The sequence below is a fragment of the Mytilus californianus genome, unplaced genomic scaffold (assembly GCF_021869535.1).
Source record: "Mytilus californianus isolate M0D057914Y unplaced genomic scaffold, xbMytCali1.0.p SCAF_7, whole genome shotgun sequence".
In the NCBI taxonomy this organism is placed as follows: domain Eukaryota; kingdom Metazoa; phylum Mollusca; class Bivalvia; order Mytilida; family Mytilidae; genus Mytilus; species Mytilus californianus.
In genome coordinates, this window is record NW_026262723.1 from 11521963 (window position 1) to 11547768 (window position 25806).

Consider the following 25806-nt stretch of genomic DNA (forward strand, 5'->3'; position numbering starts at 1 on the left):
TTTTGCATAACTTCCTAGCACAGTTATTGTTTACTTTACCAAAGACCTTTAAAATAAAAAAATCATAGCATTTACAAGTTAAATTATCTGTTTTATGACTCAGGGGTAGGCATTTTTCTCTGTTTTTTGCCCCTGGGGCCTCACATTTCCTAATTTTTTCCCTGTTTCTATCAATGTGGAATATTTACTACATATTTAGGATAGAACACACCATTGTAAGTTTTATTGAGGTCTTTTTGTAATTCTAGCTTGTACTTTTTTATGACGCGGTCACAAAAAAGCACATTTAGGCGTTACGGCTTACTTTTAGGTTATCGACAGGACAAAAACACCCCACCAAAAATATTTAGGAAGGATCAGTGAGTTGCAATTACTGCGAAGAGTAAATATAAGCACTTCTAAACAATTTAAATTACAAATAGGCATATATTATGAATTTATTTTGAATTCAGGGCTTTAAGTAAACCATGCATACTGTAAACTGTGAATTTATGCTGAGTCATCATAGTTAAGGCCCAGGATTTTCTCAATCTTCATGAAATATTTATAAAACTTCATATTTGAGTTAAAGTCTTTAAAATCTCTGAGATAAACCAGATTTTGTGAAATTCTGTATGTCCTATTTTTTGACCCTATATACAAACATTTATTCAAATAGAAAACTCTCTAAAAACACTTTTTCTCACAACAATAGTTATTTATCAGAATTATAGCCTTAAAGAAATCACTGCAATCACTCTTAGTTTCCTTTTACAGTAAATTTTATATCCCTTCCCCTGTTTCAATTTTTTAAAGATTTTGAAAACAAGACTAATTATTGCCATTTTACCCTATGTGCATGTTATCTGACATGAACTGTCCAAAACCTGTTTGAAACTATTCTGATAACAAATTGAAAGCATTTTAGAATACTATAAATGTATTGTTTAGTAGTTAAGCATTCCAACATTCAAGATTATACAAAGTATCCAATCCTGCCTGTGTCTCCAGTCCACATCTTACTGTATGCCTATTTGTCAATGAAAGTTCACAATTTCTGCCTCAAATGGTCAGTTTAGAATTCTTGTCACAATAGTATCATCTCTAACCATATATCTAACATAAGTTAGTTAATATATGAACTATAAGTGTTTAAACAAAGCCATATTTGCAAAAGTTGTATTTATGAAGATATCAGTCTGGTGCATAAATTCACTAAAAGTTTGATTGAAATGACTGCTTACATCTGATTTTTGCATAACTTCCTAGCACAGTTATTGTTTACTTTACCAAAGACCTTTAAAATAAAAAAACCATAGCATTTACAAGTTAAATTATCTGTTTTATGACTCAGGGGTAGGCATTTTTCTCTGTTTTTTGCCCCTGGGGCCTCACATTTCCTAATTTTTTCCCTGTTTCTATCAATGTGGAATATTTACTACATATTTAGGATAGAACACACCATTGTAAGTTTTATTGAGGTCTTTTTGTAATTCTAGCTTGTACTTTTTTATGACGCGGTCACAAAAAAGCACATTTAGGCGTTACGGCTTACTTTTAGGTTATCGACAGGACAAAAACACCCCACCAAAAATATTTAGGAAGGATCAGTGAGTTGCAATTACTGCGAAGAGTAAATATAAGCACTTCTAAACAATTTAAATTACAAATAGGCATATATTATGAATTTATTTTGAATTCAGGGCTTTAAGTAAACCATGCATACTGTAAACTGTGAATTTATGCTGAGTCATCATAGTTAAGGCCCAGGATTTTCTCAATCTTCATGAAATATTTATAAAACTTCATATTTGAGTTAAAGTCTTTAAAATCTCTGAGATAAACCAGATTTTGTGAAATTCTGTATGTCCTATTTTTTGACCCTATATAGGTTGCAATTCTGTAAATACTGACAATGCAATTTCCCATAGGAACTCCCTTTGCGGCTAAAACTGTGACACTTTTACTATGAAGTTTCGTGAAAAATAATATCCCAGAACGGAAAGTTTATATGCACTACTATTTTATTCAAAGGTCAAAATATAGGGCTGTGCGGCATATTTTCAACATTTATATGCCCTGAACTTCTAAGAGTTTAAACTTATACTAAAATTCTATACTACCCTTACCTCCATTTTTAGACCTCCTAAGAATTAAAATTTAGCCGCTACCATGTTTTTCAATACTGGTTACATTCCTAAGTGATGTCTCTATGAGATGAAACACAGAGATCATCAATGGGAACCAGTACGTTAACAAATTAACATACCTATGAATATTAAATATCTCCCCAAAAGAGGCGTGGTTGGAGAAACAGCTGTATTTACAAAGTGCAACCTATACAAACATTTATTCAAATAGAAAACTCTCTAAAAACACTTTTTCTCACAACAATAGTTATTTATCAGAATTATAGCCTTAAAGAAATCACTGCAATTACTCTTAGTTTCCTTTTACAGTAAATTTTATATCCCTTCCCCTGTTTCAATTTTTTAAAGATTTTGAAAACAAGACTAATTATTGCCATTTTACCCTATGTGCATGTTATCTGACATGAACTGTCCAAAACCTGTTTGAAACTATTCTGATAACAAATTGAAAGCATTTTAGAATACTATAAATGTATTGTTTAGTAGTTAAGCATTCCAACATTCAAGATTATACAAAGTATCCAATCCTGCCTGTGTCTCCAGTCCACATCTTACTGTATGCCTATTTGTCAATGAAAGTTCACAATTTCTGCCTCAAATGGTCAGTTTAGTATTCTTGTCACAATAGTATCATCTCTAACCATATATCTAACATAAGTTAGTTAATATATGAACTATAAGTGTTTAAACAAAGCCATATTTGCAAAAGTTGTATTTATGAAGATATCAGTCTGGTGCATAAATTCACTAAAAGTTTGATTGAAATGACTGCTTACATCTGATTTTTGCATAACTTCCTAGCACAGTTATTGTTTACTTTACCAAAGACCTTTAAAATAAAAAAATCATAGCATTTACAAGTTAAATTATCTGTTTTATGACTCAGGGGTAGGCATTTTTCTCTGTTTTTTGCCCCTGGGGCCTCACATTTCCTAATTTTTTCCCTGTTTCTATCAATGTGGAATATTTACTACATATTTAGGATAGAACACACCATTGTAAGTTTTATTGAGGTCTTTTTGTAATTCTAGCTTGTACTTTTTTATGACGCGGTCACAAAAAAGCACATTTAGGCGTTACGGCTTACTTTTAGGTTATCGACAGGACAAAAACACCCCACCAAAAATATTTAGGAAGGATCAGTGAGTTGCAATTACTGCGAAGAGTAAATATAAGCACTTCTAAACAATTTAAATTACAAATAGGCATATATTATGAATTTATTTTGAATTCAGGGCTTTAAGTAAACCATGCATACTGTAAACTGTGAATTTATGCTGAGTCATCATAGTTAAGGCCCAGGATTTTCTCAATCTTCATGAAATATTTATAAAACTTCATATTTGAGTTAAAGTCTTTAAAATCTCTGAGATAAACCAGATTTTGTGAAATTCTGTATGTCCTATTTTTTGACCCTATATACAAACATTTATTCAAATAGAAAACTCTCTAAAAACACTTTTTCTCACAACAATAGTTATTTATCAGAATTATAGCCTTAAAGAAATCACTGCAATTACTCTTAGTTTCCTTTTACAGTAAATTTTATATCCCTTCCCCTGTTTCAATTTTTTAAAGATTTTGAAAACAAGACTAATTATTGCCATTTTACCCTATGTGCATGTTATCTGACATGAACTGTCCAAAACCTGTTTGAAACTATTCTGATAACAAATTGAAAGCATTTTAGAATACTATAAATGTATTGTTTAGTAGTTAAGCATTCCAACATTCAAGATTATACAAAGTATCCAATCCTGCCTGTGTCTCCAGTCCACATCTTACTGTATGCCTATTTGTCAATGAAAGTTCACAATTTCTGCCTCAAATGGTCAGTTTAGTATTCTTGTCACAATAGTATCATCTCTAACCATATATCTAACATAAGTTAGTTAATATATGAACTATAAGTGTTTAAACAAAGCCATATTTGCAAAAGTTGTATTTATGAAGATATCAGTCTGGTGCATAAATTCACTAAAAGTTTGATTGAAATGACTGCTTACATCTGATTTTTGCATAACTTCCTAGCACAGTTATTGTTTACTTTACCAAAGACCTTTAAAATAAAAAAATCATAGCATTTACAAGTTAAATTATCTGTTTTATGACTCAGGGGTAGGCATTTTTCTCTGTTTTTTGCCCCTGGGGCCTCACATTTCCTAATTTTTTCCCTGTTTCTATCAATGTGGAATATTTACTACATATTTAGGATAGAACACACCATTGTAAGTTTTATTGAGGTCTTTTTGTAATTCTAGCTTGTACTTTTTTATGACGCAGTCACAAAAAAGCACATTTAGGCGTTACGGCTTACTTTTAGGTTATCGACAGGACAAAAACACCCCACCAAAAATATTTAGGAAGGATCAGTGAGTTGCAATTACTGCGAAGAGTAAATATAAGCACTTCTAAACAATTTAAATTACAAATAGGCATATATTATGAATTTATTTTGAATTCAGGGCTTTAAGTAAACCATGCATACTGTAAACTGTGAATTTATGCTGAGTCATCATAGTTAAGGCCCAGGATTTTCTCAATCTTCATGAAATATTTATAAAACTTCATATTTGAGTTAAAGTCTTTAAAATCTCTGAGATAAACCAGATTTTGTGAAATTCTGTATGTCCTATTTTTTGACCCTATATAGGTTGCAATTCTGTAAATACTGACAATGCAATTTCCCATAGGAACTCCCTTTGCGGCTAAAACTGTGACACTTTTACTATGAAGTTTCGTGAAAAATAATATCCCAGAACGGAAAGTTTATATGCACTACTATTTTATTCAAAGGTCAAAATATAGGGCTGTGCGGCATATTTTCAACATTTATATGCCCTGAACTTCTAAGAGTTTAAACTTATACTAAAATTCTATACTACCCTTACCTCCATTTTTAGACCTCCTAAGAATTAAAATTTAGCCGCTACCATGTTTTTCAATACTGGTTACATTCCTAAGTGATGTCTCTATGAGATGAAACACAGAGATCATCAATGGGAACCAGTACGTTAACAAATTAACATACCTATGAATATTAAATATCTCCCCAAAAGAGGCGTGGTTGGAGAAACAGCTGTATTTACAAAGTGCAACCTATACAAACATTTATTCAAATAGAAAACTCTCTAAAAACACTTTTTCTCACAACAATAGTTATTTATCAGAATTATAGCCTTAAAGAAATCACTGCAATTACTCTTAGTTTCCTTTTACAGTAAATTTTATATCCCTTCCCCTGTTTCAATTTTTTAAAGATTTTGAAAACAAGACTAATTATTGCCATTTTACCCTATGTGCATGTTATCTGACATGAACTGTCCAAAACCTGTTTGAAACTATTCTGATAACAAATTGAAAGCATTTTAGAATACTATAAATGTATTGTTTAGTAGTTAAGCATTCCAATATTCAAGATTATACAAAGTATCCAATCCTGCCTGTGTCTCCAGTCCACATCTTACTGTATGCCTATTTGTCAATGAAAGTTCACAATTTCTGCCTCAAATGGTCAGTTTAGTATTCTTGTCACAATAGTATCATCTCTAACCATATATCTAACATAATTAGTTAATATATGAACTATAAGTGTTTAAACAAAGCCATATTTGCAAAAGTTGTATTTATGAAGATATCAGTCTGGTGCATAAATTCACTAAAAGTTTGATTGAAATGACTGCTTACATCTGATTTTTGCATAACTTCCTAGCACAGTTATTGTTTACTTTACCAAAGACCTTTAAAATAAAAAAATCATAGCATTTACAAGTTAAATTATCTGTTTTATGACTCAGGGGTAGGCATTTTTCTCTGTTTTTTGCCCCTGGGGCCTCACATTTCCTAATTTTTTCCCTGTTTCTATCAATGTGGAATATTTACTACATATTTAGGATAGAACACACCATTGTAAGTTTTATTGAGGTCTTTTTGTAATTCTAGCTTGTACTTTTTTATGACGCGGTCACAAAAAAGCACATTTAGGCGTTACGGCTTACTTTTAGGTTATCGACAGGACAAAAACACCCCACCAAAAATATTTAGGAAGGATCAGTGAGTTGCAATTACTGCGAAGAGTAAATATAAGCACTTCTAAACAATTTAAATTACAAATAGGCATATATTATGAATTTATTTTGAATTCAGGGCTTTAAGTAAACCATGCATACTGTAAACTGTGAATTTATGCTGAGTCATCATAGTTAAGGCCCAGGATTTTCTCAATCTTCATGAAATATTTATAAAACTTCATATTTGAGTTAAAGTCTTTAAAATCTCTGAGATAAACCAGATTTTGTGAAATTCTGTATGTCCTATTTTTTGACCCTATATAGGTTGCAATTCTGTAAATACTGACAATGCAATTTCCCATAGGAACTCCCTTTGTGGCTAAAACTGTGACACTTTTACTATGAAGTTTCGTGAAAAATAATATCCCAGAACGGAAAGTTTATATGCACTACTATTTTATTCAAAGGTCAAAATATAGGGCTGTGCGGCATATTTTCAACATTTATATGCCCTGAACTTCTAAGAGTTTAAACTTATACTAAAATTCTATACTACCCTTACCTCCATTTTTAGACCTCCTAAGAATTAAAATTTAGCCGCTACCATGTTTTTCAATACTGGTTACATTCCTAAGTGATGTCTCTATGAGATGAAACACAGAGATCATCAATGGGAACCAGTACGTTAACAAATTAACATACCTATGAATATTAAATATCTCCCCAAAAGAGGCGTGGTTGGAGAAACAGCTGTATTTACAAAGTGCAACCTATACAAACATTTATTCAAATAGAAAACTCTCTAAAAACACTTTTTCTCACAACAATAGTTATTTATCAGAATTATAGCCTTAAAGAAATCACTGCAATTACTCTTAGTTTCCTTTTACAGTAAATTTTATATCCCTTCCCCTGTTTCAATTTTTTAAAGATTTTGAAAACAAGACTAATTATTGCCATTTTACCCTATGTGCATGTTATCTGACATGAACTGTCCAAAACCTGTTTGAAACTATTCATATAACAAATTGAAAGCATTTTAGAATACTATAAATGTATTGTTTAGTAGTTAAGCATTCCAACATTCAAGATTATACAAAGTATCCAATCCTGCCTGTGTCTCCAGTCCACATCTTACTGTATGCCTATTTGTCAATGAAAGTTCACAATTTCTGCCTCAAATGGTCAGTTTAGTATTCTTGTCACAATAGTATCATCTCTAACCATATATCTAACATAAGTTAGTTAATATATGAACTATAAGTGTTTAAACAAAGCCATATTTGCAAAAGTTGTATTTATGAAGATATCAGTCTGGTGCATAAATTCACTAAAAGTTTGATTGAAATGACTGCTTACATCTGATTTTTGCATAACTTCCTAGCACAGTTATTGTTTACTTTACCAAAGACCTTTAAAATAAAAAAATCATAGCATTTACAAGTTAAATTATCTGTTTTATGACTCAGGGGTAGGCATTTTTCTCTGTTTTTTGCCCCTGGGGCCTCACATTTCCTAATTTTTTCCCTGTTTCTATCAATGTGGAATATTTACTACATATTTAGGATAGAACACACCATTGTAAGTTTTATTGAGGTCTTTTTGTAATTCTAGCTTGTACTTTTTTATGACGCGGTCACAAAAAAGCACATTTAGGCGTTACGGCTTACTTTTAGGTTATCGACAGGACAAAAACACCCCACCAAAAATATTTAGGAAGGATCAGTGAGTTGCAATTACTGCGAAGAGTAAATATAAGCACTTCTAAACAATTTAAATTACAAATAGGCATATATTATGAATTTATTTTGAATTCAGGGCTTTAAGTAAACCATGCATACTGTAAACTGTGAATTTATGCTGAGTCATCATAGTTAAGGCCCAGGATTTTCTCAATCTTCATGAAATATTTATAAAACTTCATATTTGAGTTAAAGTCTTTAAAATCTCTGAGATAAACCAGATTTTGTGAAATTCTGTATGTCCTATTTTTTGACCCTATATAGGTTGCAATTCTGTAAATACTGACAATGCAATTTCCCATAGGAACTCCCTTTGTGGCTAAAACTGTGACACTTTTACTATGAAGTTTCGTGAAAAATAATATCCCAGAACGGAAAGTTTATATGCACTACTATTTTATTCAAAGGTCAAAATATAGGGCTGTGCGGCATATTTTCAACATTTATATGCCCTGAACTTCTAAGAGTTTAAACTTATACTAAAATTCTATACTACCCTTACCTCCATTTTTAGACCTCCTAAGAATTAAAATTTAGCCGCTACCATGTTTTTCAATACTGGTTACATTCCTAAGTGATGTCTCTATGAGATGAAACACAGAGATCATCAATGGGAACCAGTACGTTAACAAATTAACATACCTATGAATATTAAATATCTCCCCAAAAGAGGCGTGGTTGGAGAAACAGCTGTATTTACAAAGTGCAACCTATACAAACATTTATTCAAATAGAAAACTCTCTAAAAACACTTTTTCTCACAACAATAGTTATTTATCAGAATTATAGCCTTAAAGAAATCACTGCAATTACTCTTAGTTTCCTTTTACAGTAAATTTTATATCCCTTCCCCTGTTTCAATTTTTTAAAGATTTTGAAAACAAGACTAATTATTGCCATTTTACCCTATGTGCATGTTATCTGACATGAACTGTCCAAAACCTGTTTGAAACTATTCTGATAACAAATTGAAAGCATTTTAGAATACTATAAATGTATTGTTTAGTAGTTAAGCATTCCAACATTCAAGATTATACAAAGTATCCAATCCTGCCTGTGTCTCCAGTCCACATCTTACTGTATGCCTATTTGTCAATGAAAGTTCACAATTTCTGCCTCAAATGGTCAGTTTAGTATTCTTGTCACAATAGTATCATCTCTAACCATATATCTAACATAAGTTAGTTAATATATGAACTATAAGTGTTTAAACAAAGCCATATTTGCAAAAGTTGTATTTATGAAGATATCAGTCTGGTGCATAAATTCACTAAAAGTTTGATTGAAATGACTGCTTACATCTGATTTTTGCATAACTGCCTAGCACAGTTATTGTTTACTTTACCAAAGACCTTTAAAATAAAAAAATCATAGCATTTACAAGTTAAATTATCTGTTTTATGACTCAGGGGTAGGCATTTTTCTCTGTTTTTTGCCCCTGGGGCCTCACATTTCCTAATTTTTTCCCTGTTTCTATCAATGTGGAATATTTACTACATATTTAGGATAGAACACACCATTGTAAGTTTTATTGAGGTCTTTTTGTAATTCTAGCTTGTACCTTTTTATGACGCGGTCACAAAAAAGCACATTTAGGCGTTACGGCTTACTTTTAGGTTATCGACAGGACAAAAACACCCCACCAAAAATATTTAGGAAGGATCAGTGAGTTGCAATTACTGTGAAGAGTAAATATAAGCACTTCTAAACAATTTAAATTACAAATAGGCATATATTATGAATTTATTTTGAATTCAGGGCTTTAAGTAAACCATGCATACTGTAAACTGTGAATTTATGCTGAGTCATCATAGTTAAGGCCCAGGATTTTCTCAATCTTCATGAAATATTTATAAAACTTCATATTTGAGTTAAAGTCTTTAAAATCTCTGAGATAAACCAGATTTTGTGAAATTCTGTATGTCCTATTTTTTGACCCTATATAGGTTGCAATTCTGTAAATACTGACAATGCAATTTCCCATAGGAACTCCCTTTGCGGCTAAAACTGTGACACTTTTACTATGAAGTTTCGTGAAAAATAATATCCCAGAACGGAAAGTTTATATGCACTACTATTTTATTCAAAGGTCAAAATATAGGGCTGTGCGGCATATTTTCAACATTTATATGCCCTGAACTTCTAAGAGTTTAAACTTATACTAAAATTCTATACTACCCTTACCTCCATTTTTAGACCTCCTAAGAATTAAAATTTAGCCGCTACCATGTTTTTCAATACTGGTTACATTCCTAAGTGATGTCTCTATGAGATGAAACACAGAGATCATCAATGGGAACCAGTACGTTAACAAATTAACATACCTATGAATATTAAATATCTCCCCAAAAGAGGCGTGGTTGGAGAAACAGCTGTATTTACAAAGTGCAACCTATACAAACATTTATTCAAATAGAAAACTCTCTAAAAACACTTTTTCTCACAACAATAGTTATTTATCAGAATTATAGCCTTAAAGAAATCACTGCAATTACTCTTAGTTTCCTTTTACAGTAAATTTTATATCCCTTCCCCTGTTTCAATTTTTTAAAGATTTTGAAAACAAGACTAATTATTGCCATTTTACCCTATGTGCATGTTATCTGACATGAACTGTCCAAAACCTGTTTGAAACTATTCTGATAACAAATTGAAAGCATTTTAGAATACTATAAATGTATTGTTTAGTAGTTAAGCATTCCAACATTCAAGATTATACAAAGTATCCAATCCTGCCTGTGTCTCCAGTCCACATCTTACTGTATGCCTATTTGTCAATGAAAGTTCACAATTTCTGCCTCAAATGGTCAGTTTAGTATTCTTGTCACAATAGTATCATCTCTAACCATATATCTAACATAAGTTAGTTAATATATGAACTATAAGTGTTTAAACAAAGCCATATTTGCAAAAGTTGTATTTATGAAGATATCAGTCTGGTGCATAAATTCACTAAAAGTTTGATTGAAATGACTGCTTACATCTGATTTTTGCATAACTTCCTAGCACAGTTATTGTTTACTTTACCAAAGACCTTTAAAATAAAAAAATCATAGCATTTACAAGTTAAATTATCTGTTTTATGACTCAGGGGTAGGCATTTTTCTCTGTTTTTTGCCCCTGGGGCCTCACATTTCCTAATTTTTTCCCTGTTTCTATCAATGTGGAATATTTACTACATATTTAGGATAGAACACACCATTGTAAGTTTTATTGAGGTCTTTTTGTAATTCTAGCTTGTACTTTTTTATGACGCGGTCACAAAAAAGCACATTTAGGCGTTACGGCTTACTTTTAGGTTATCGACAGGACAAAAACACCCCACCAAAAATATTTAGGAAGGATCAGTGAGTTGCAATTACTGCGAAGAGTAAATATAAGCACTTCTAAACAATTTAAATTACAAATAGGCATATATTATGAATTTATTTTGAATTCAGGGCTTTAAGTAAACCATGCATACTGTAAACTGTGAATTTATGCTGAGTCATCATAGTTAAGGCCCAGGATTTTCTCAATCTTCATGAAATATTCATAAAACTTCATATTTGAGTTAAAGTCTTTAAAATCTCTGAGATAAACCAGATTTTGTGAAATTCTGTATGTCCTATTTTTTGACCCTATATAGGTTGCAATTCTGTAAATACTGACAATGCAATTTCCCATAGGAACTCCCTTTGCGGCTAAAACTGTGACACTTTTACTATGAAGTTTCGTGAAAAATAATATCCCAGAACGGAAAGTTTATATGCACTACTATTTTATTCAAAGGTCAAAATATAGGGCTGTGCGGCATATTTTCAACATTTATATGCCCTGAACTTCTAAGAGTTTAAACTTATACTAAAATTCTATACTACCCTTACCTTCATTTTTAGACCTCCTAAGAATTAAAATTTAGCCGCTACCATGTTTTTCAATACTGGTTACATTCCTAAGTGATGTCTCTATGAGATGAAACACAGAGATCATCAATGGGAACCAGTACGTTAACAAATTAACATACCTATGAATATTAAATATCTCCCCAAAAGAGGCGTGGTTGGAGAAACAGCTGTATTTACAAAGTGCAACCTATACAAACATTTATTCAAATAGAAAACTCTCTAAAAACACTTTTTCTCACAACAATAGTTATTTATCAGAATTATAGCCTTAAAGAAATCACTGCAATTACTCTTAGTTTCCTTTTACAGTAAATTTTATATCCCTTCCCCTGTTTCAATTTTTTAAAGATTTTGAAAACAAGACTAATTATTGCCATTTTACCCTATGTGCATGTTATCTGACATGAACTGTCCAAAACCTGTTTGAAACTATTCTGATAACAAATTGAAAGCATTTTAGAATACTATAAATGTATTGTTTAGTAGTTAAGCATTCCAACATTCAAGATTATACAAAGTATCCAATCCTGCCTGTGTCTCCAGTCCACATCTTACTGTATGCCTATTTGTCAATGAAAGTTCACAATTTCTGCCTCAAATGGTCAGTTTAGTATTCTTGTCACAATAGTATCATCTCTAACCATATATCTAACATAAGTTAGTTAATATATGAACTATAAGTGTTTAAACAAAGCCATATTTGCAAAAGTTGTATTTATGAAGATATCAGTCTGGTGCATAAATTCACTAAAAGTTTGATTGAAATGACTGCTTACATCTGATTTTTGCATAACTTCCTAGCACAGTTATTGTTTACTTTACCAAAGACCTTTAAAATAAAAAAATCATAGCATTTACAAGTTAAATTATCTGTTTTATGACTCAGGGGTAGGCATTTTTCTCTGTTTTTTGCCCCTGGGGCCTCACATTTCCTAATTTTTTCCCTGTTTCTATCAATGTGGAATATTTACTACATATTTAGGATAGAACACACCATTGTAAGTTTTATTGAGGTCTTTTTGTAATTCTAGCTTGTACTTTTTTATGACGCGGTCACAAAAAAGCACATTTAGGCGTTACGGCTTACTTTTAGGTTATCGACAGGACAAAAACACCCCACCAAAAATATTTAGGAAGGATCAGTGAGTTGCAATTACTGCGAAGAGTAAATATAAGCACTTCTAAACAATTTAAATTACAAATAGGCATATATTATGAATTTATTTTGAATTCAGGGCTTTAAGTAAACCATGCATACTGTAAACTGTGAATTTATGCTGAGTCATCATAGTTAAGGCCCAGGATTTTCTCAATCTTCATGAAATATTTATAAAACTTCATATTTGAGTTAAAGTCTTTAAAATCTCTGAGATAAACCAGATTTTGTGAAATTCTGTATGTCCTATTTTTTTACCCTATATAGGTTGCAATTCTGTAAATACTGACAATGCAATTTCCCATAGGAACTCCCTTTGCGGCTAAAACTGTGACACTTTTACTATGAAGTTTCGTGAAAAATAATATCCCAGAACGGAAAGTTTATATGCACTACTATTTTATTCAAAGGTCAAAATATAGGGCTGTGCGGCATATTTTCAACATTTATATGCCCTGAACTTCTAAGAGTTTAAACTTATACTAAAATTCTATACTACCCTTACCTCCATTTTTAGACCTCCTAAGAATTAAAATTTAGCCGCTACCATGTTTTTCAATACTGGTTACATTCCTAAGTGATGTCTCTATGAGATGAAACACAGAGATCATCAATGGGAACCAGTACGTTAACAAATTAACATACCTATGAATATTAAATATCTCCCCAAAAGAGGCGTGGTTGGAGAAACAGCTGTATTTACAAAGTGCAACCTATACAAACATTTATTCAAATAGAAAACTCTCTAAAAACACTTTTTCTCACAACAATAGTTATTTATCAGAATTATAGCCTTAAAGAAATCACTGCAATTACTCTTAGTTTCCTTTTACAGTAAATTTTATATCCCTTCCCCTGTTTCAATTTTTTAAAGATTTTGAAAACAAGACTAATTATTGCCATTTTACCCTATGTGCATGTTATCTGACATGAACTGTCCAAAACCTGTTTGAAACTATTCTGATAACAAATTGAAAGCATTTTAGAATACTATAAATGTATTGTTTAGTAGTTAAGCATTCCAACATTCAAGATTATACAAAGTATCCAATCCTGCCTGTGTCTCCAGTCCACATCTTACTGTATGCCTATTTGTCAATGAAAGTTCACAATTTCTGCCTCAAATGGTCAGTTTAGTATTCTTGTCACAATAGTATCATCTCTAACCATATATCTAACATAAGTTAGTTAATATATGAACTATAAGTGTTTAAACAAAGCCATATTTGCAAAAGTTGTATTTATGAAGATATCAGTCTGGTGCATAAATTCACTAAAAGTTTGATTGAAATGACTGCTTACATCTGATTTTTGCATAACTTCCTAGCACAGTTATTGTTTACTTTACCAAAGACCTTTAAAATAAAAAAATCATAGCATTTACAAGTTAAATTATCTGTTTTATGACTCAGGGGTAGGCATTTTTCTCTGTTTTTTGCCCCTGGGGCCTCACATTTCCTAATTTTTTCCCTGTTTCTATCAATGTGGAATATTTACTACATATTTAGGATAGAACACACCATTGTAAGTTTTATTGAGGTCTTTTTGTAATTCTAGCTTGTACTTTTTTATGACGCGGTCACAAAAAAGCACATTTAGGCGTTACGGCTTACTTTTAGGTTATCGACAGGACAAAAACACCCCACCAAAAATATTTAGGAAGGATCAGTGAGTTGCAATTACTGCGAAGAGTAAATATAAGCACTTCTAAACAATTTAAATTACAAATAGGCATATATTATGAATTTATTTTGAATTCAGGGCTTTAAGTAAACCATGCATACTGTAAACTGTGAATTTATGCTGAGTCATCATAGTTAAGGCCCAGGATTTTCTCAATCTTCATGAAATATTCATAAAACTTCATATTTGAGTTAAAGTCTTTAAAATCTCTGAGATAAACCAGATTTTGTGAAATTCTGTATGTCCTATTTTTTGACCCTATATAGGTTGCAATTCTGTAAATACTGACAATGCAATTTCCCATAGGAACTCCCTTTGCGGCTAAAACTGTGACACTTTTACTATGAAGTTTCGTGAAAAATAATATCCCAGAACGGAAAGTTTATATGCACTACTATTTTATTCAAAGGTCAAAATATAGGGCTGTGCGGCATATTTTCAACATTTATATGCCCTGAACTTCTAAGAGTTTAAACTTATACTAAAATTCTATACTACCCTTACCTTCATTTTTAGACCTCCTAAGAATTAAAATTTAGCCGCTACCATGTTTTTCAATACTGGTTACATTCCTAAGTGATGTCTCTATGAGATGAAACACAGAGATCATCAATGGGAACCAGTACGTTAACAAATTAACATACCTATGAATATTAAATATCTCCCCAAAAGAGGCGTGGTTGGAGAAACAGCTGTATTTACAAAGTGCAACCTATACAAACATTTATTCAAATAGAAAACTCTCTAAAAACACTTTTTCTCACAACAATAGTTATTTATCAGAATTATAGCCTTAAAGAAATCACTGCAATTACTCTTAGTTTCCTTTTACAGTAAATTTTATATCCCTTCCCCTGTTTCAATTTTTTAAAGATTTTGAAAACAAGACTAATTATTGCCATTTTACCCTATGTGCATGTTATCTGACATGAACTGTCCAAAACCTGTTTGAAACTATTCTGATAACAAATTGAAAGCATTTTAGAATACTATAAATGTATTGTTTAGTAGTTAAGCATTCCAACATTCAAGATTATACAAAGTATCCAATCCTGCCTGTGTCTCCAGTCCACATCTTACTGTATGCCTATTTGTCAATGAAAGTTCACAATTTCTGCCTCAAATGGTCAGTTTAGTATTCTTGTCACAATAGTATCATCTCTAACCATATATCTAACATAAGTTAGTTAATATATGAACTATAAGTGTTTAAACAAAGCCATATTTGCAAAAGTTGTATTTATGAAGATATCAGTCTGGTGCATAAATTCACTAAAAGTTTGATTGAAATGACTGCTTACATCTGATTTTTGCATAACTTCCTAGCACAGTTATTGTTTACTTTACCAAAGACCTTTAAAATAAAAAAACCATAGCATTTACAAGTTAAATTATCTGTTTTATGACTCAGGGGTAGGCATTTTTCTCTGTTTTTTGCCCCTGGGGCCTCACATTTCCTAATTTTTTCCCTGTTTCTATCAATGTGGAATATTTACTACATATTTAGGATAGAACACACCATTGTAAGTTTTATTGAGGTCTTTTTGTAATTCTAGCTTGTACTTTTTTATGACGCGGTCACAAAAAAGCACATTTAGGCGTTACGGCTTACTTTTAGGTTATCGACAGGACAAAAACACCCCACCAAAAATATTTAGGAAGGATCAGTGAGTTGCAATTACTGCGAAGAGTAAATATAAGCACTTCTAAACAATTTAAATTACAAATAGGCATATATTATGAATTTATTTTGAATTCAGGGCTTTAAGTAAACCATGCATACTGTAAACTGTGAATTTATGCTGAGTCATCATAGTTAAGGCCCAGGATTTTCTCAATCTTCATGAAATATTTATAAAACTTCATATTTGAGTTAAAGTCTTTAAAATCTCTGAGATAAACCAGATTTTGTGAAATTCTGTATGTCCTATTTTTTGACCCTATATAGGTTGCAATTCTGTAAATACTGACAATGCAATTTCCCATAGGAACTCCCTTTGCGGCTAAAACTGTGACACTTTTACTATGAAGTTTCGTGAAAAATAATATCCCAGAACGGAAAGTTTATATGCACTACTATTTTATTCAAAGGTCAAAATATAGGGCTGTGCGGCATATTTTCAACATTTATATGCCCTGAACTTCTAAGAGTTTAAACTTATACTAAAATTCTATACTACCCTTACCTCCATTTTTAGACCTCCTAAGAATTAAAATTTAGCCACTACCATGTTTTTCAATACTGGTTACATTCCTAAGTGATGTCTCTATGAGATGAAACACAGAGATCATCAATGGGAACCAGTACGTTAACAAATTAACATACCTATGAATATTAAATATCTCCCCAAAAGAGGCGTGGTTGGAGAAACAGCTGTATTTACAAAGTGCAACCTATACAAACATTTATTCAAATAGAAAACTCTCTAAAAACACTTTTTCTCACAACAATAGTTATTTATCAGAATTATAGCCTTAAAGAAATCACTGCAATCACTCTTAGTTTCCTTTTACAGTAAATTTTATATCCCTTCCCCTGTTTCAATTTTTTAAAGATTTTGAAAACAAGACTAATTATTGCCATTTTACCCTATGTGCATGTTATCTGACATGAACTGTCCAAAACCTGTTTGAAACTATTCTGATAACAAATTGAAAGCATTTTAGAATACTATAAATGTATTGTTTAGTAGTTAAGCATTCCAACATTCAAGATTATACAAAGTATCCAATCCTGCCTGTGTCTCCAGTCCACATCTTACTGTATGCCTATTTGTCAATGAAAGTTCACAATTTCTGCCTCAAATGGTCAGTTTAGAATTCTTGTCACAATAGTATCATCTCTAACCATATATCTAACATAAGTTAGTTAATATATGAACTATAAGTGTTTAAACAAAGCCATATTTGCAAAAGTTGTATTTATGAAGATATCAGTCTGGTGCATAAATTCACTAAAAGTTTGATTGAAATGACTGCTTACATCTGATTTTTGCATAACTTCCTAGCACAGTTATTGTTTACTTTACCAAAGACCTTTAAAATAAAAAAATCATAGCATTTACAAGTTAAATTATCTGTTTTATGACTCAGGGGTAGGCATTTTTCTCTGTTTTTTGCCCCTGGGGCCTCACATTTCCTAATTTTTTCCCTGTTTCTATCAATGTGGAATATTTACTACATATTTAGGATAGAACACACCATTGTAAGTTTTATTGAGGTCTTTTTGTAATTCTAGCTTGTACTTTTTTATGACGCGGTCACAAAAAAGCACATTTAGGCGTTACGGCTTACTTTTAGGTTATCGACAGGACAAAAACACCCCACCAAAAATATTTAGGAAGGATCAGTGAGTTGCAATTACTGCGAAGAGTAAATATAAGCACTTCTAAACAATTTAAATTACAAATAGGCATATATTATGAATTTATTTTGAATTCAGGGCTTTAAGTAAACCATGCATACTGTAAACTGTGAATTTATGCTGAGTCATCATAGTTAAGGCCCAGGATTTTCTCAATCTTCATGAAATATTTATAAAACTTCATATTTGAGTTAAAGTCTTTAAAATCTCTGAGATAAACCAGATTTTGTGAAATTCTGTATGTCCTATTTTTTGACCCTATATAGGTTGCAATTCTGTAAATACTGACAATGCAATTTCCCATAGGAACTCCCTTTGCGGCTAAAACTGTGACACTTTTACTATGAAGTTTCGTGAAAAATAATATCCCAGAACGGAAAGTTTATATGCACTACTATTTTATTCAAAGGTCAAAATATAGGGCTGTGCGGCATATTTTCAACATTTATATGCCCTGAACTTCTAAGAGTTTAAACTTATACTAAAATTCTATACTACCCTTACCTCCATTTTTAGACCTCCTAAGAATTAAAATTTAGCCGCTACCATGTTTTTCAATACTGGTTACATTCCTAAGTGATGTCTCTATGAGATGAAACACAGAGATCATCAATGGGAACCAGTACGTTAACAAATTAACATACCTATGAATATTAAATATCTCCCCAAAAGAGGCGTGGTTGGAGAAACAGCTGTATTTACAAAGTGCAACCTATACAAACATTTATTCAAATAGAAAACTCTCTAAAAACACTTTTTCTCACAACAATAGTTATTTATCAGAATTATAGCCTTAAAGAAATCACTGCAATTACTCTTAGTTTCCTTTTACAGTAAATTTTATATCCCTTCCCCTGTTTCAATTTTTTAAAGATTTTGAAAACAAGACTAATTATTGCCATTTTACCCTATGTGCATGTTATCTGACATGAACTGTCCAAAACCTGTTTGAAACTATTCTGATAACAAATTGAAAGCATTTTAGAATACTATAAATGTATTGTTTAGTAGTTAAGCATTCCAACATTCAAGATTATACAAAGTATCCAATCCTGCCTGTGTCTCCAGTCCACATCTTACTGTATGCCTATTTGTCAATGAAAGTTCACAATTTCTGCCTCAAATGGTCAGTTTAGTATTCTTGTCACAATAGTATCATCTCTAACCATATATCTAACATAAGTTAGTTAATATATGAACTATAAGTGTTTAAACAAAGCCATATTTGCAAAAGTTGTATTTATGAAGATATCAGTCTGGTGCATAAATTCACTAAAAGTTTGATTGAAATGACTGCTTACATCTGATTTTTGCATAACTTCCTAGCACAGTTATTGTTTACTTTACCAAAGACCTTTAAAATAAAAAAATCATAGCATTTACAAGTTAAATTATCTGTTTTATGACTCAGGGGTAGGCATTTTTCTCTGTTTTTTGCCCCTGGGGCCTCACATTTCCTAATTTTTTCCCTGTTTCTATCAATGTGGAATATTTACTACATATTTAGGATAGAACACACCATTGTAAGTTTTATTGAGGTCTTTTTGTAATTCTAGCTTGTACTTTTTTATGACGCGGTCACAAAAAAGCACATTTAGGCGTTACGGCTTACTTTTAGGTTATCGACAGGACAAAAACACCCCACCAAAAATATTTAGGAAGGATCAGTGAGTTGCAATTACTGCGAAGAGTAAATATAAGCACTTCTAAACAATTTAAATTACAAATAGGCATATATTATGAATTTATTTTGAATTCAGGGCTTTAAGTAAACCATGCATACTGTAAACTGTGAATTTATGCTGAGTCATCATAGTTAAGGCCCAGGATTTTCTCAATCTTCATGAAATATTTATAAAACTTCATATTTGAGTTAAAGTCTTTAAAATCTCTGAGATAAACCAGATTTTGTGAAATTCTGTATGTCCTATTTTTTGACCCTATATAGGTTGCAATTCTGTAAATACTGACAATGCAATTTCCCATAGGAACTCCCTTTGCGGCTAAAACTGTGACACTTTTACTATGAAGTTTCGTGAAAAATAATATCCCAGAACGGAAAGTTTATATGCACTACTATTTTATTCAAAGGTCAAAATATAGGGCTGTGCGGCATATTTTCAACATTTATATGCCCTGAACTTCTAAGAGTTTAAACTTATACTAAAATTCTATACTACCCTTACCTCCATTTTTAGACCTCCTAAGAATTAAAATTTAGCCGCTACCATGTTTTTCAATACTGGTTACATTCCTAAGTGATGTCTCTATGAGATGAAACACAGAGATCATCAATGGGAACCAGTACGTTAACAAATTAACATACCTATGAATATTAAATATCTCCCCAAAAGAGGCGTGGTTGGAGAAACAGCTGTATTTACAAAGTGCAACCTATACAAACATTTATTCAAATAGAAAACTCTCTAAAAACACTTTTTCTCACAACAATAGTTATTTATCAGAATTATAGCCTTAAAGAAATCACTGCAATTACTCTTAGTTTCCTTTTACAGTAAATTTTATATCCCTTCCCCTGTTTCAATTTTTTAAAGATTTTGAAAACAAGACTAATTATTGCCATTTTACCCTATGTGCATGTTATCTGACATGAACTGTCCAAAACCTGTTTGAAACTATTCTGATAACAAATTGAAAGCATTTTAGAATACTATAAATGTATTGTTTAGTAGTTAAGCATTCCAACATTCAAGATTATACAAAGTATCCAATCCTGCCTGTGTCTCCAGTCCACATCTTACTGTATGCCTATTTGTCAATGAAAGTTCACAATTTCTGCCTCAAATGGTCAGTTTAGTATTCTTGTCACAATAGTATCATCTCTAACCATATATCTAACATAAGTTAGTTAATATATGAACTATAAGTGTTTAAACAAAGCCATATTTGCAAAAGTTGTATTTATGAAGATATCAGTCTGGTGCATAAATTCACTAAAAGTTTGATTGAAATGACTGCTTACATCTGATTTTTGCATAACTTCCTAGCACAGTTATTGTTTACTTTACCAAAGACCTTTAAAATAAAAAAATCATAGCATTTACAAGTTAAATTATCTGTTTTATGACTCAGGGGTAGGCATTTTTCTCTGTTTTTTGCCCCTGGGGCCTCACATTTCCTAATTTTTTCCCTGTTTCTATCAATGTGGAATATTTACTACATATTTAGGATAGAACACACCATTGTAAGTTTTATTGAGGTCTTTTTGTAATTCTAGCTTGTACTTTTTTATGACGCGGTCACAAAAAAGCACATTTAGGCGTTACGGCTTACTTTTAGGTTATCGACAGGACAAAAACACCCCACCAAAAATATTTAGGAAGGATCAGTGAGTTGCAATTACTGCGAAGAGTAAATATAAGCACTTCTAAACAATTTAAATTACAAATAGGCATATATTATGAATTTATTTTGAATTCAGGGCTTTAAGTAAACCATGCATACTGTAAACTGTGAATTTATGCTGAGTCATCATAGTTAAGGCCCAGGATTTTCTCAATCTTCATGAAATATTTATAAAACTTCATATTTGAGTTAAAGTCTTTAAAATCTCTGAGATAAACCAGATTTTGTGAAATTCTGTATGTCCTATTTTTTGACCCTATATAGGTTGCAATTCTGTAAATACTGACAATGCAATTTCCCATAGGAACTCCCTTTGCGGCTAAAACTGTGACACTTTTACTATGAAGTTTCGTGAAAAATAATATCCCAGAACGGAAAGTTTATATGCACTACTATTTTATTCAAAGGTCAAAATATAGGGCTGTGCGGCATATTTTCAACATTTATATGCCCTGAACTTCTAAGAGTTTAAACTTATACTAAAATTCTATACTACCCTTACCTCCATTTTTAGACCTCCTAAGAATTAAAATTTAGCCGCTACCATGTTTTTCAATACTGGTTACATTCCTAAGTGATGTCTCTATGAGATGAAACACAGAGATCATCAATGGGAACCAGTACGTTAACAAATTAACATACCTATGAATATTAAATATCTCCCCAAAAGAGGCGTGGTTGGAGAAACAGCTGTATTTACAAAGTGCAACCTATAGTCATGATAGTCGAGTTAATTTCCATTTTCCGTGGATTAAGTATTGTGTTAGTCCAAATAATTATGACGTCGTCACAGCAATAATTTAGAATAGCCTTTCTAGACTTTCATTATCATGATAATTATTTGAATTAGTATTGTGAAAATAATTGTAAATATCAATTTGGATCTCGTTTTATATGAAATAGAACGAATTTCATGATTAAATATACGTCACAAAAATACGTCACTGTTTGTCGTGTGCCTTGCTGTTGTTAAACATGTTAAAGGAAGATGTCCGTTGTTATTCTGCGGTTTACATGTTGGAAGGTACTATTATATTATTTATTTATGGGTTTCTCTGTGCTGAGTGTTCTTGCGTTTGTTTGTATTGGAACCCTGTCACGTAGTGTTGTCATTTTAGTGATATTTTTAACATGCCCATATAAGCTGGAGGTTTGGTTAGACATAAAACCAGGTTCAACCCACTATTTTTTTAAAATGTCCTGTACCAAGTCATAATTATGGCAGTTGTTATCAAATAGTCCGTTTCTATGTATGTTGGCGTTTGTTTTGTTTTTTTTGCCCTTTAGTGTTTCTGTTGTTCAGTTGTTTTCCTCTTATAGTTGATGTGTTTCCCTCGGTTTTAGTTTGTAACCCGGATTTGCTTTCTCTCAATCAATTTATGACTTTTGAAAAGCGGTATACTACTGTTGCCTTTATTCAAATTAATCGATCAAGTCATAATGGCGTCCTTAATACCTTCGATGTCATTAATCAAAGAAGTAGCTCAGGCGGGTTCGGCGCCCACTAACATGTCTAACCCAGCCACATGATGTATGTATGTGCCTGTCCCAAGTCATGACCCTTTAATTCAGTGGTTGTCGTTTGTTGCTGTGTTACATATTCGTTTTTCGTTCTTTTTTTTGTACATACATTAGGCCGTTAGTTTTTCGTTTAAATTGTTTTATATTTGTTATTTTGGGGCCTTTTATAGCTGACTATATATATATATATATATATATATATATATATGTGGTATGGATTTTGCTCATTGTTGAAGGCCGTACGGTGACCTATAGTTCTTAATTTCTGTGTCATTTGGTCTCTTGCGAAGAGTTGTCTTATTGGCAATCATACCACATCTTCTTTTTTTATAGAAACGTTTTTTCCATCTATCATTTGAGTATGCGAAGAAATAAATACAAGTCTATATAATTTAATATATATAATAGTCAAGATCATGATACTAGTAAATACTTGTCATATTCGATGTTCAACTGACGTATATAACAAAATCAAAAGGAAGTACAACATTGATACCATTTTCCTTTAACCGATTTTTTTCAATGAGATGTTCTTTATGATGAATCTTCAAAGAGAGAGGCGAATATACTAAAGGGATATTCAAACTCATAAGTCGTGAATGAACTGACAACGCCATGGCTAAAAAAGAAACATGTCAACAGACAACAGCAGTTCACAAAACACAACATACAAAGCTAAAAACTGAGCTACACGAACCCCACCAAAAATTGGAGTTGATCTCACAGGTACTCCGGAAGAGTAAGCAGATCCTGCTCCACATGTGACACATGTCGTGTTATATAGTTATCTATACTATATAAGAGTAAATTCATATGTTAAGTAATAAACAACATCTTTTGTATATGTAATGTACAACTTTTTTAAGCGTAAGATTTTAAAAAAAAAACAAAAGATAAACATGATAAAAAAAAAAAAACAAAAGAAAGACCAAACATTTTATGTTTTCATTTATAATTATTGTTTCAGGTACCAGACCTCAAAAATGTCCTGCAGACCATGTTCAGTATATGAAATGTTATGGAAAATCTATAAGATTATGTGAAAGCGATGATAACTGTTCGCCAAACAAAAAATGTTGTGCTTTCATTATTGTATAGGTCTTGTGTTGTACGAATGGTATATGTGGTAATCAACACAGAACATGAAGAAAAACTTAAAACCGGATAAAATATTTAATATTAGTATTGTCTGCATTTAACATGTTTAATGATTTTTTTGTTTGTTAATGAGCATATTTGCAAGAAAGGCAACATATATAGTGTCATACCATTTATATAATTTCCATGTTGCCTACAGTAATCCTCATTGGCCACCAACTTGTACTGAATCAGTTAGAAAATATGTTGCTGGTGTGACGGTTCTATATCAAGAATAAACTTCCTCTCCGGAAAAAAATATAAGTTGCTTTCTTATTGCTCAAAGAGACGAAAGATGCCAAAGTAACATTCAAACTCAAAAGTCGAAAATAAATCGATAACGCCATGTCTAAAAAAGATAAAAGGCAAACAGACAAACAACAGCACACAAGACATAACATAACAATAGAAAACCAAGGACTGAGCGACACGAACCCAATCAAAAACTAGGGGTGATCTCAGGTGCTCCGGAAAGTGTTTAAGTAAAGTTACAAATAACGATACACATGTTTTTTTTTTATGTATTGTCAGATAGATCACTGAATCACAAACCATTATTGTAAATCTACTACATCTATAATAGTTGTAGTGAAACTATGGTATATAATAATAATGAAAAAATTGCGTCAAAATAGAGCTACTTCATAATTAAAGTTTAGTTTTTAAGAAACCAGGAAACACTTTGCTGTGATAGATGTACTTACGTAAGTTACAATGTAGATATATTGATATTGAAACACGTGTTAAAGCACCCTTATTTTTCAATGGCAATGAAGTAAATCGACTTTTTTATATAGACTGGAGACGTTGATAAATAACTATCAATCAAATTCGACTGATATTACTTGTTATTTTTGTTTTTTTTTGGGGGGGGGGGGGGTTTCGATTTTTTTTATATTTATCATCTCGGACCTTTTATAGCTATGCTGTATGGGTTTTACTCATTGTTGAACGCCTTACGATGACTTATAATAGTTGTTATCTTCTATGTCATTTGGTCTCTGGTGGAGATTTGTTTCATTGGCAGTCAAACCACATCTTTATTATTTTGTACGAGTTTTTTTGTTCCTTCTAGAAATTTCATATTTTTAAATCGATATCCAATTATTTAATTGCATGTATGTACTCAAACATCAATCTAATTTAAACAAAAATGCTACGCCATTTAAACTACAAACATTTTGAAAGTAACAAAAGAGGGACAAAAGATACCAGAGGGACAGTCAAACTCATAAATCGAAAACAAACTGACAACGCCATGGCCAAAAATAAAAAGACAAACAGACAAATAATAGTGCAGATGACACAACATAGAAAACTAAAAACTAAGCAACACGAACCCCACCAAACAAATAATCAGTTTAACCAGCTAACAATTACGAAGATAACAACTCATTGCTTCCAATGAAGTGAAACTCAGCAAATAATGTAATGGAAAGATTTTAAGACAAACTAAAAGTATTAGTCCAAAGATACCTCATCAACGTGAATGACCAACGTTATACAAACATTTTGTTATAGAAAATAAGAAACCATTTTTGTTTCAAGAGTTCTTAAAATGTTTGTGAGCTCATGAATATCCATTTAGTATTGAAGAAACTATTTACTTAGTAATACGGATTTCATCACGAGTATATTGACCGTTATGAAATATTTGTTTCTCAAATAACGACGGGTATGTTCCTAATGTCGTAACCATAACCCCGTCCTCTTTTCTTGAATGTGAACTACCGAATTAGACCTATCATCGGGTTTATACTTACATGAGAAACACGACGGGTGCCACATGCGGCGCAATTTCTGCTTATCCT